The following is a 13323-nucleotide window of genomic DNA, read 5'->3' as shown; positions in this document are numbered from 1 at the left end:
GCATTCAAAAGTCTGACAGCAGCAGGGAAGAAGCTGTTCTTGAGTCAGTTGGTACGTGACCTCAGACTTTTGTATCTTTTTCCCAACAGAAGAATGTCCAAGGGTGCGTGGAGTCCTTAATTATGCTGGCTGCCTTAATCATGCTGGCTGCTTTGCCGAGGCAGCAGGGAGTGTAGACAGAGTCAATGGATGGGAGGCTGGTTTCATAGAATCATAGAAACCCTACAGTGCAGAAGGAGGCCATTCGGCCCATCGAGTCTGCACCGACCACAATCCCACCCAGGCCCCACCCCCACCCCCACATATTTACCCGCTAATCCCTCTAACCTGTGCATCCCAGGACTCTAAGGGGCAATTTTTAACCTGGCCAATCAACCTAACCCGCACATCTTTGGACTTTGCATGATCGATTGGGCTACATTCATGACCTTTTGTAGTTCCTTGTGGTCTTGGGCAGAGCAGGAGCCTTACGAAGCTGTAATACAATAAGAAAGAATGCTTTCTTTGGTGCATCTGTAAAAGTTGGTGAGAGTCGTAGCTGACATGCCAAATTTCCTTAGTCGTCTGAGAAAGTAGAGGTGTTGGTGGGCTTTCGTAACTATATTGTCAACATGGGGGGGACCAGGACAGGTTGTTGGTGATCTGGACATCTAAAAACTTGAAGTTCTCGACCCTTTCTACTTCGTCCCCGTTGATGTAGACAGGGGCATGTTCTCCTTTACGCTTCCTGAAGTCGATGACAATCTCCTTCGTTTTGTTGACATTGAGAGATTATTGTTGCTCACCGGTTCACCAGATTCTCTATCTCATTCCTGTACTCTGTCTCGTCATTGTTTGAGATCCGACCCACTATGGTGGTGTCGTCAGCAAACTTGAAAATCGAATTGGAGGGGAATTTGGTGTATAAGGTGTATAGTAGGGGGCTGAGAACACAGCCTTATGGGGCACCGGTGTTGAGGATGATCGTGGAGGAGGTGTTGTTGCCTATCCTTACTGAATGTGGTCTGTGAGTTAGGAAGTTCAGGATCCAGTTGCAGAGGGAGGTGCCGAGGCCCAGGCCACGGAGTTTGGAGATGAGTTTCGTGGGAATAATGGTGTTGAAGGCTGAGCTGTAGTCAATAAACAGGAGTCTGACATAGGTGTCCTTGTTATCTAGGTGTTCCAGGGTTGTGTGCAGGGCTAGGGAGATGGCGTCTGCTGTGGACCTATTGCAGCAGTAGGCAAATTGTAGTGGATCCAGGTAGTCCAGGAAGCTGGAATTGATACATGTCAAGGCTAGCCTTTCGAAGCACTTCATAATGATGGATGTCAGTCACCGGCCGATAATCATTAGCCATGGTATAGGGTGGAGTGGTGAGTCTGGGTAAGATACTCTGTAGAAAGTTGGTGCAGACTCGATGGGCCAAATAGTCTCCTTCTTCACTGTAGGGATTCTAAGACCAACCTGTCTATATCTTCCTGCAACCTAAGACTTTCTTCCTATTATTCACCCTGCCAATCTTCCTGTCATTCGCAAACTTGCTCATCATTTGCCCCACATTCTCATCTATATATACTTTATATATATATCACAAACATAAAGGGACCTAGCACTGATCCCTGTGGTACACCACTGGACATCGACCTCCAGTCACACAACAGCCTTCCACCACACCTTTTACGTCCACCACTCAGCCAGTTTTGGATCCCATGCGTTTTTGCCTTCTTTATCACTAGGGAGCTTTTAAGTAGCGTGCCTTAATGATTATCATTTGAATCATACCTGGAGTGAAACATCATATGCTTTCCCGAGTCAAATCCAAGATGCAAATTTATGATCCAGGCAGACTTTATAAAACACTTTGGAGTTTCTGACCTGAATTATAACACCCTATTAACCTGTCCTGCCACTTCAGGGATCTGTGGACAAGCACCCCAAGATCCCTCTGAGCTTCCGAGTGTCCTGCTGCCATTCAATGAGCACTCCCTTGTCTTGTTACCCCTTCCAAAGTGCATCACCGTGCACTTTTCAGTGTTAAATTCCATCTGCCACTGACCTGCCCATCTGGCCCGGGTTCAATTCCTGCTTTGTTTGACTGTCTGTGTGGAGTTTGTACGTTCTCCCCGTGTTTGCGTGGGTTTCCTCCAGGTGCTCCAGTTTCCTCCCACACTCCAAAGATGTGCAGGTTAAGTTGATTGCTAAATTGCCCCTTAGGTTCCCAAGATGTGTGGGTTAGATGGATTAGCCATGGTATAGGGTGGAGTGGTGAGTCTGGGTAAGATACTCTGTAGAAAGTTGGTGCAGACTCGATGGGCCAAATAGTCTCTTTCTTCACTGTAGGGATTCTAAGACCAACCTGTCTATATCTTCCTGCAACCTAAGACTTTCTTCCTATTATTCACCCTGCCAATCTTCCTGTCATTCGCAAACTTGCTCATCATTTGCCCCACATTCTCATCTATATATACTTTATATATATATCACAAACAAAAAGGGACCTAGCACTGATCCCTGTGGTACACCACTGGATACCGACCTCCAGTCACACAACAGCCTTCCACCACACCTTTTACGTCCACCACTCAGCCAGTTTTGGATCCCATGCGTTTTTGCCTTCTTTATCAGTCTCCCAAGTGGGACCTTGTTCAAAGGCTTTGCTACATCAACTGCACTACCCTCATCTACACACCCAATCACCTCCTCGAAAAATTCAATCAAATTCGTTAGGCATGACCACCCTCTGACAAAGCCATGCTGACTATCCCTGATCAAACCTTGCCTCTCCAAGTGGAGATTAATTCTTTTCTTCAGAATTTTCTTCAATAGTTTCTCTATTCTCTAATAGTTTCTCGGTGGCAGCTCACGGCGCCACAGACCCGGGTTCAATACCCAGCTTGGGTCAATGTCTGTGCGGAGTCTGCACGTTCTCCCCGTGTCTGCTTGGGTTTCCTCTGGGTGCTCCGGTTTCCTCCCACAGTCCGAAAGACTTGCTGGTTAGGTGCATTGGCTATGCTAATATTTGTTTTTTATTCATCCGTGGGACATGGGCATCACTGGCTGGCCAGTATTTATTGCCCATCCCTAGTTGCCCTTGGAGGGCAGTTGAGAGTCAACCACATTGCTGTGGCTCTGGAGTCACATGTAGGCCAGACCGGGTAAGGACAGCAGATTTCCTTCCCTAAAGGACATTAGTGAACCAGATGGGTTTTTCTGAAAATCAACAATGGTTTCATGGTCATCAACAGATTCTTATTTCCAGATATTTTTTATTGAATTCAAATTCCACCGTTTGCCATGGCGGGATTCGAACCCGGGTCCCCAGAACATTAGCTGAGTTTCTGGATTAATAGTCTAGCGATAATACCACTGGGCCATCGCCTCCCCTCAGTGTACCCGAACAGGCGGCACAGTGTGGCGACTAGGGGATTTTCACAGTAACTTCATTGCAGTGTTAATGTAAGCCTACTCGTGACACTAATAAATAAACATTAAACTATCCCTTTTGTATTCCAGGTAGTAACACTGATGTGACAAAATAGTTCTAAATTCCAGGGAATGAAAACCTAGTTTGTGTAATCCTTCATGATTTGATAATCTCTTTCTGTCCATTTGTATGTTCTCTAACCTATTGTCAACTGTGTTCATGTCTGTCCTGCTAAATATTTAGTTTGAAATATGGCAGGCGGACTAGCATCATTGAAATGTGGAATAAAAAGTTGACAGCAGAAAAATATTTATTCACTCCTAAATCTGCTGAGCAGGCAGCAGTATTGAATTGCGTTTAGTTAGATTAGGTCAGGATGAACCTCTGTAAATTATTCATGCCTCATATTAGACTGGTCCCAAATGCTGCTATAAACAAGAGGAATAATTCAGCAACCAGGGGAAGAAATGTTGCAACGGCTTAAAACAAAATGGATCTGACTTGAGGATAAACCACAAAGCAGACACAAAAAACGAACTGTGGTCTGGCCAATCGCTGTCACAGCAAGATGATGAGACTGAAAGCCGACAATCGGAGGTGCAATAATAATTTTACCGGGTGTGATATTTATAATCCGGCTTTACATTAGGCATGGGGAGGAGCTGAGAAGATGATGCGAGGGAGAGCCAGGCAAGGGGAGTGGGAGGATCGCAGAGGAGGAGAGGGGAGGAGTGTGGTAAGGAAATAACAGTAAGAAGTCTCACAACACCAGGTTAAAGTCCAACAGGTTTATTTGGTAGCAAATACCATAAGCTTTCGGAGCGCTGCCCCTTCGTCAGATGGAGTGAAAATCTGTTCTCCAACAGTGCACAGAGACACAACATCAAGTTACAGAATACTAGTTACAGAATCAAGTTACAGAATACTAATAATTAGTATTCTGTAACTTGATGTTGTGTCTCTGTGTACTGTTGGAGAACAGATTTTCACTCCATCTGACGAAGGGGCAGCGCTCCGAAAGCTTATGGTATTTGCTACCAAATAAACCTGTTGGACTTTAACCTGGTGTTGTGAGACTTCTTACTGTGCTTACCCCAGTCCAACGCCGGCATCTCCACATCGTAAGGAAATAAGGCAGGGTTTTGATTTATTGTCACATGTATCAGCATACAGTGAAAAGTATTGTTTCTTGCACGCTATACAGACAAAGCATACCGTTCATAGAGAAGGAAAGGAGAGGGTGCAGAATGTAGTGTTACAGTCATAGCTAGGATGTAGAGAAAGATCAACTTAATGCAAGGTAGGTCCATTCAAAAGTCTGATGGCAGCAGGGAAGAAGCTGTTCTTGAGTCGTTTGGTACGTGACCTCAAATTTTTGTATTTTTTTCCCGACAGAAGAAGGTGCCCGGGGGGATGCGTGGCGTCCTTGATTATGCTGGCTGCTTTGCCGAGGCAAAGTCAGAGACAGAGTAAACAACTAAACAAGTCTGTAGACAGAGTCAATGGGTGGGAGGCTGGTTTGCGTGATGGATTGGCCTTCGTTCATGACCCTTTGTAGTTTCTTGCGGCCTTGGACAGAGCAGGAGCCACATCAAGGTGTGATACAACAGATGCTATGCTACATCCGTTTGTGAGCCCAACTCCCACTCATCTGATGAAGGAGCGGCGCTCCGAAAGATCGTGCTGCCAAATAAACCTGGTGGACTTTAACCTGGTGTTGTGAGACTACTTTCTGTAAAAGTTGGTAAGAGTTGTAGCGGACATGCCGAATTTCCTTTTTCTTCTGAGAAAGCAGAGGCGTTGATGGGCTTTCTTAACTATAGTGTCAGCATGGCGGGACCAGGACAGGTTGTTGATGATAAGGACACCTAAAAACCTGAAGTTCTCGACCATTTCTACTTTATCTCAATTGATGTGGACAGGGGCATGTTCTCCACTACGCTTCCTGAAGTCGATGACTATCTCCTTCATTTTGTTGACATTGAGGAAGAGATAGATTATTGTCGTCATAGGGAGAAGGGATGCATGGAGCAATGGGAGAGGAAAGAGATGCGATCTAAGGCTCTGACAAGCTTTCTCAGCCAGCTGGCTGGTAGCAAGCCAACAGTTACTAAAATGAAGGGCTGTCAGAAGGGGTTGAAGGAAGACAACTGCGCTGGAAAAAAAGTTTAAAGTTTTCAGTACAGGGATGATTAAGCAGGTTGTTCTTTGTAGTGACTAACATCCATTCCTACTCACAGAGGAGGTGGGCAGGGGAGAGGTGGGTGCTGTTATTCCAGATGTTAACTGGTGGTAGCTTTAACTGTTCAGGAGTCATTCTGAGATGATCTCAGGTGACAGCTGTTGCGCTTTGCAGCTTTACACTATGTGTTTTGATTTGATTTATTATTGTCACATGTATGAGTATAGTGAAAAGTATTGTTTCTTCTTGCGCGCTAGACAGACAAAGCATACCATTCATAGAGTACATAGGAGAGAAGGAAAGGAGAGGGTGCAGAATGTAGTGTTACTGTCATAGCTAGGCTGTAGAGAAAGATCAACTTAATATAAGGTATGTCCATTCAAAAGTCTGATGAAGGGCGGCACGCTGGCACAGTGGTTAGCACTGCTGCTTCACAGCCGCCAGGGACCCGGGTTCGATTCCCAGCTTGGGTCACTGTCTGCGTGGAGTCTGCATGTTCTCCAGCGTGGATTTCCTCCGGGTGCTCCAGTTTCCTCCCACAGTCCGAAAGACGTGCTGGTTAGGTACATTGGCTATGCTACATTCTCCTTCAGTGTACCCGAACAGGCGCCGGGGTGTGGCGACTCTAGCATTTTCACAGTAACTTCATTGCAGTGTTAATGCAAGTCTACTTGTGACACTAATAAATCAACTTAAACTGATGGCAGCAGGGAAGAAGCACTTCTTGAGTCGGTTGATGTGTGATCTCAGACTTTTGTATCTTTTTCCCAACGGAAGAAGGTGGAAGAGAGAATGTCCAGGGTGTGTGGGGGTCCTTGATTATGCTGGCTGCTTTTCCGGGGCACCGGGAAGTGTCGACGGAGTCAATGGACGGGAAGCTGGGTTGCCCTCTTTGGACTGGGCTACGTTCACAACCCTCTGTAGTTCTTGTGGTCTTGGACAGAGCAGGAGCCATACCGAGCTGTGATACACCCAGAAACGATGCTTTTTATGGTGCATCTGTAAATATTGTTGAGAGTCGCAGCTGACATGCCAAATTTCCTGAGCCTCCTGAGAAAGTTGGTTGGTGTGCTCTGTTTCAAGGTTTATCTATGTTCAGTGACAATTGACTGGATACCATCAGTGCATCTTTGGCCAGGATATATATTTATTGGAAGAGTAGGTTGTTTTCTGTTCAGTGAGGTGAGTGGACTCAATTTCGTTCCATCTTCGTGGTTACAGGTATTGCCTGCTCAGATGCAATTGTGCAGGGATTTTTGAAGATGATTTTGCACTCAGTGGCTGTTTTGCTTTGCAGACTCTGATCCCTCAGCTTCTGCTACATCCCAGCGGTCTTCTGTATTCCCCCGATGATTCACTGTGAACCCATAACCGCCTCTTCAACCCAGGGTGTTCAGGTTTACGTTGCTGTTCTCCTCCAAGCACTTTTTTCAAAAGGTGTGAGTGTTTGTGATACACATTAACTTTGGAGTTTTCAGGTGGAATGTTAACTTAATAGCTATCAAGTACAGATCACACAGGCTGTTTCCACAGTTGGGACAATTCAGTTTAACGGCTCCTGCCATCCAACAATCCTAATTGTTTTCCCCAGGAGTACCTGACAGTTATTAAAGGCTCGGTTCAAGTGGTTTTACTGCACAAATTCCTGTCCCCTTGCAGCCAATTAGTCACATAACACTATTCCACCACCTGCTAGCACACTATCTCTGAAATTCCAAAGCAACTTGTCTTTGTAGTGGCTCAGGGATAAAATTGGACAGAAACCCAGAAGACAATTCGTATATGGAGGGGAAAGGTACATAATCCTCGCGTCATAGAATCCTTACAGTACAGAAGGAGGCCATTTGGCCCATCGAGTCTGCACCCACCACAATCCCACCCAGGCCTTATTCCCGTAACCCCATGCATTTACCCTGCTAATCCACCTGACACTACGGTCAATTTAGCATGGCCAATCAACCTAACCCACACATTTTTGGACTGTGGGAGGAAACCGGAGCACCCAGAGGAAACCCACGCAGACACAGGGAGGAAGTGCAAACTCCACACAAACAATGATCCGAGGCCAGAATTGAACCTGGGTCCCTGGTGCTGTAAGGCAGCAGTGCCAACCACTGTGCCACTGTACCGCTCACAAAGCCACCGCCCATTGTGTCCATATACTCATGAACCTTTTAAAATGGACATCAAATCAGGATTGCTGGCTTTTTTCTAAGAATACAGAGAAAAATCAAAGAGGTATGCCACTTAGGGCCAATATGAGAAGGGATTTCTTCAGTCAGAGGATGGTGAATCTTTGGAATTCTCTGCCTCAGAGGGCTCTTTGGCCCTCATTGAGTATGTTCAAAGCCGAGTTCCACAGATTTCTACATACCAATGATATCAAGGTACAGGGAGATGTAGGAAGGTGGCGTTGAGGTAGATCAGCTATGATCTGGTTAAAAGCCAGAGCGGGCTCGAGGGGCTGAATGGCCTACACCTGCTCCTATGTTCCTAGTTCAGAGAAGCTGATGTCGCCTCTCGTTCTTCCCATACTGTACTGGGGCTGGAGTAAAAACAGAAAATGCTGGAAAAGCTCAGCAGGTCTGGCAGCATCTGTGGAGAGAGAAGCAGAGTTAACTGGGCCTGGGGGGGGGGGTGCAGATTTTTCCAGCCATTCCTGCCAGCGGGATTTATTGGTCCCGCTGCAGTGAATGGAGATTTGGCTGAGCGCTGAATTATTCTCTCTCCTCACTTGCAGCAGGGTGTGAATGGCCAGTAAGATCGCACCCAACATTTTGGGTCCAATTTGATTCCATACATGCTAGATTCAGTTGACTAAATTTTTAAAAATGTCCTTCGCAAATTACACCCTGAATTACTTCATGGCAAATGAAGTACTTTTGAAGTGGAATCACTGTTGTAATTTGGAAAACATTGCGGCCAGTTTGCACACAGCAAACTCCCACAGAATACAAGGCGACGACCATCAGGTAATCATCCTTGTCATGTTGACTGAGGGATAAATATTAGCCAAGATATCAGGGATAATTCACCTACTCTTCTTTGAAATGTTACCATGGGATCTTTCACATTCACCCGAGAAGGCAACCGAAGGATCAGTATGATATCTCATCCGAAAGACAGCATCCCTGACAGCGTAGCACTCATTCAGTATCGCACTAATGCAAGTACTAATATACTAATACATGTGACAATAATAAATCAAATCAAATTCACTGGAGCATTACCCCAATTCTTGTCTCTGGAATGGGACTCAAAACCACAGCTTTCTGCTAGAGGCAGGAGTCTAAACAATTGACACAGAATCTACAGCCTTCCCCATCCATGTTTATGGATACCTGGCTATTTTTATTGGCCAATTTGTGTTCCCAAATTATTGTATGGTTCACTGTTCCTTTTTGATTTGATTTATTGTCATATGCATTAGTACACAAAGTACTGTTTCTTGCATGCTATACAAAGCATACTGTTCATAGAGAAGGAAATGAGAGTGTGCAGAATGTAGTGTTACAGTCATAGCTAGGGTGTAGAGAAAGATCAACTTAATGTGAGGCTGGTCCATTCAAACGTCTGACAGCAGCAGGGAAGAAGCTGTTCTTGAGTCATTTGGTACGTGACCTCAGACGTTTGGAGCTTTTTCCCGACAGAAGGCAGCGTTCCCAGGATCAACTTTTGAATGAATTGATCCCGCTGTTGAGGTAGCTGCAGGCTCATAAAAGTGATTATTTAAGTATGAAGTTTACCTGGGCAGCGTGTAAAAGTTTTGAAGTATATTTATTAGGCACAAGTAAGGCTTACATTAATTAACACTGCAATGAAGTTACTGTGAAAATCCCCTAGTCGCCACACTGCGGCTTGGGTACACCAAGGGAGAATTTAGCATGGCCAATGCACCTAACCAGCACGCCTTTCGGGGGAAACAGGAGCACCCGGAGGTAACACACGCAGACACAGGAAAAACGTGCAGACTCCACACAGTGACCCAAGCCGGGAACCCCAGATCCCTGGCGCTGTGAGGCAGCAGTGCTAACCACTGTGCCACCCATGGCCATGGCATGTGTCGTGACTGTCCAAAAAAAAAGATTCTGGGTACTCATTTTGATTTTGTCATCAAGCCATAACAAGAAATGAGTAATCTCTAGCCACTTTCCTGTGATTTTTGAAGTGATACTGTTAAGAAGGAAAATTACATCAGACAATTCTTTGCATTGGTGGTGCTCAACATATTGCAGAGATTTGTTTAATGTTCCACACTACTGGCAAATGCAGGAAATATCACCGGAGGTGAGCATCAAAAGTATATGGTCTCACTGAGCTTGTACCAGAATGTTTTCCATAATTTAGTTGCTGAGTAGGGCACAGTGGTTAGCATTGCTGCCTCACAGCGCCAGGGACCCAGCTTCAATTCTGGCCTCGGGTGACTATGTGGAGTTTGCACATTCTCCCCGTGTCTGCCTGGGTTTCCTCCTGGTCCTCCGGTTTCCTTCCACACTCCAAAGATGTGCGGGTTAGGTTGATTGGCTATGCTAAAATTGCCCCTTAGTGTCAGGGGGATTAGCAGGGTAAATACTTGGGGTTATGGGAATAGGGCCTGGGTGGGACTGTTGCCGATGTAGGCTTGATGGGCCAAATGGCCTCCTTCTGCACTGTAGGGATTCTAAGATTCTAAGTCCGGAACTCAGCTCACTTAGCTCTACAAATAAATACTCCTAAATGAAGGTTAAATCAAGCTTGGCAGGGACCTGTGCAGATTTGTATAATTTTAGTTGTTCACACTCCTTTATTTATAGGGCTTTCTTGGCTCTTGCCAATTGTAATAATAAAAATTGATTGTTGGCTGATATTCTTTATTGCAAAGTACAGTCTAAGATCTTAGAAACCTCGCTCTTCCCAAAGGAAATCCAGGGCTGTGGTAGGGTTTACAAAGTTCCAAAGTGTTAAATAAAATGCAATTGGTCATCCAAAGTGCTAATTGGGTTAAATGGTCCATTTTTATATCATCTGGCGTCACCATCATGATGAACATCTAGTTCCTGATTCATGTTAATATGTGAGGGGCACTGTTTAGTTCTGGGAAGGTTATTGTTGTGGAGGTAAGGGAACTAGAATGCTGGGTTTGAGCGTCTACCAGAATATCTAAAAGAAAATGGGTATAGAAATAGACACTAGCCAGACTTAAAAGGGAAGATGCCAGTCAATATTCAAATTTGGCAGCCAAACCCATTAAAATCTTTTAACTAACCCCAAGAAAATCCCATTTCTATTTTTCCCCCAAATGATAGCTATTACATAAATTGTAAGTCTGAATTTAAAACACTGCTGCCTCATTGGGAACATAGGAGATAGAAGGGGGAGGCGGCCATTCAACCCCTCAAGCTTACCTTGCCATTCAATCATGGCTGATCATCTACTTCGACACTATCCCATATCCCTTGATCTGCCTTGAACATACTCAATGACTGAACCTCCACAGCCCACTGGGGCAGAGAATTACAAAGATTTACCACCCCTGGAGTGAAGAAACTTATCTTGGAATCTGGCCTACCCCTTATTCTGAGGCTGTGTTCCCGACCACCTGCCCGAGCCAGCCAAGGGAAACATCCTTCACATCTACCTTGTCAAACCCTGCGAGAATTGTGTTTCTCTTCTAAAGTTGAGAGAATCCATACATCATCCCCACCCCTCCTTCCATACCCAGGATCAGATAGAATCAACATGACAAGCACTTCTAGTGCAGTCTGAAAAGTCACATTAAGGTGTTAATGTTCAAGGATAATGGCCTCCTGTTGCAATGTAGGGATTCAATGTAATTCTGTTTATAATGCTTAGAAAATACCCGTTTTTAGCAGTCCAATTTATGACAATATAATAGCAGATAATCTAATACAACTATAAAAGTGGTTCTGCTGCTTGTTGGCATAACGGAATGGGCCAGCTTCCAAGGTGCAAGAGTGAATTAGAAAAGTTTGGTGCAATTTTTAAAATGTGTTGCAATGCAATAGACATGCAAATGTCCCAGTGGTGGGCAACCCGCCCTCTGCAGGCCATCTGGGTTCTGAGTACAGCCCATGAGACCTTTTGTTGACTGTTGTCCACATGCAGGGTTGCTACCTTTTCACTGATTTCCATCCAGTGATATGCACATAAAAGGGCAAGTGGAGTTGCATGCTGATTGCTCACAACATTGACTATGAAGCTGTGCACTCCCTCTACAAGTATAAACATTTTTGTTTTTACCATTTGAAGTTGATGGTATTATACAAGTGATTAAACATCTAACTCATGAGATATTTGGTATTTATTAAACATTTATTCATGGGGGTCATGGTTAGTGAACAAGCTCAATTTCGATGCTATGGCCCACAGATATATTCAACGAACAATGCCTTGCCTCTGATTAGAATCATAGAAATCATAGAAACCCTACAGTGCAGAAGGAGGCCATTCGGCCCATCGAGTCTGCACCGACCACAATCCCACCCAGGCCCTACCCCCACATATTCACCCGCTAATCCCTCTAACCTACGCATTTTAGGATTCTAAGGGGCAATTTTCTTTAACCTGGCCAATCAACCTAACCCACACATCTTTGGACTGTGGGAGGAAACCAGAGCACCCGGAGGAAACCCACGCAGACACGAGGAGAATGTTCAAACTCCACACAGACAGTGACCCGAGCCGGGAATCGAACCCGGGACCCTGGAGCTGTGAAGCAGCAGTGCTAACCACTGCGCTACTGTGCTTTCTGGGTCCAGAAAGCTGTAAAATGTAGTGTTCAACAATTCTAGATCAAACTACCAGTGATTCGGCTATTGACATTTATCTCTAGACCCACCTTTTGCTTCTTGTCCCATTACCTCACAATTGAGGCATTTTCTCTCTACCACATTGCACTCTATGATAGACCTTCCATTGTTATTTCCTTGCCTACATATCAGCTTAAAACTGGGTACATTCCTTAACTTTCAGTTCTGATCCCAGGTCATTGATCTGAAACATCAATGTTTCTCTCTCAGCAGATGCGCAGAGTATTTAAAGCAATTTCAAATTTCTATCATCTGTACTATTTTGCTTTCATAGCCAAGAGATTTCCAGTACTGCAATTGCAATCTATTTTAGCTAGAACTGATAAAAGTTTATTTTATCAATTTCTCACTAGAGTCACAAGTAGGCTTACATTAACACTACAATGAAGCTGCTGTGAAAATCTCCTAGTCACCACACTCTGGTGCCTGTTCAGGTACACTGAAGGAGAATTTAGCATGGCCAATGCACCCAATCAGCAGTTCTTAGATAAAGCTCGACACAACATCGTGGGCCGAAGGGCCTGTTCTGTGCTGTACTGTTCTATGTTCTTGGATTGTGGGAAGAAATTGGAGCCCCCAGAGGAAGCCCACGCAGACACAGGGAGAATGTGCAGACTGTGCACATTGACCCAATCCAGGAATCAGGTCCCTGGCGCTGTGAGGTAGCAATGCTAACCACTGTGTCACTGTAAAAAATGCCAGAAATTTATTTGGACCTTTCTGGAATTCCAGATGCCTCAATTGGCCATTTTTAGCCAATGAAACTATTGTAATACATGAAATGTGGCAGCCAATTTGTATGCTGCACTGATTCACAAACAGCTATGAATTAAAATTACCTATCGTCTTAAGTGATGCTGCTTGAGGAATAAATGACATGCGAAATTCAGTTTTTCCATTAGGGCCATATAATATACCATCTGAGTGA

This window comes from Mustelus asterias, chromosome 18 (genome assembly GCF_964213995.1).
Source record: "Mustelus asterias chromosome 18, sMusAst1.hap1.1, whole genome shotgun sequence".
NCBI lineage: Eukaryota > Metazoa > Chordata > Chondrichthyes > Carcharhiniformes > Triakidae > Mustelus > Mustelus asterias.
Note: the sequence above shows the minus strand (reverse complement) of the source record.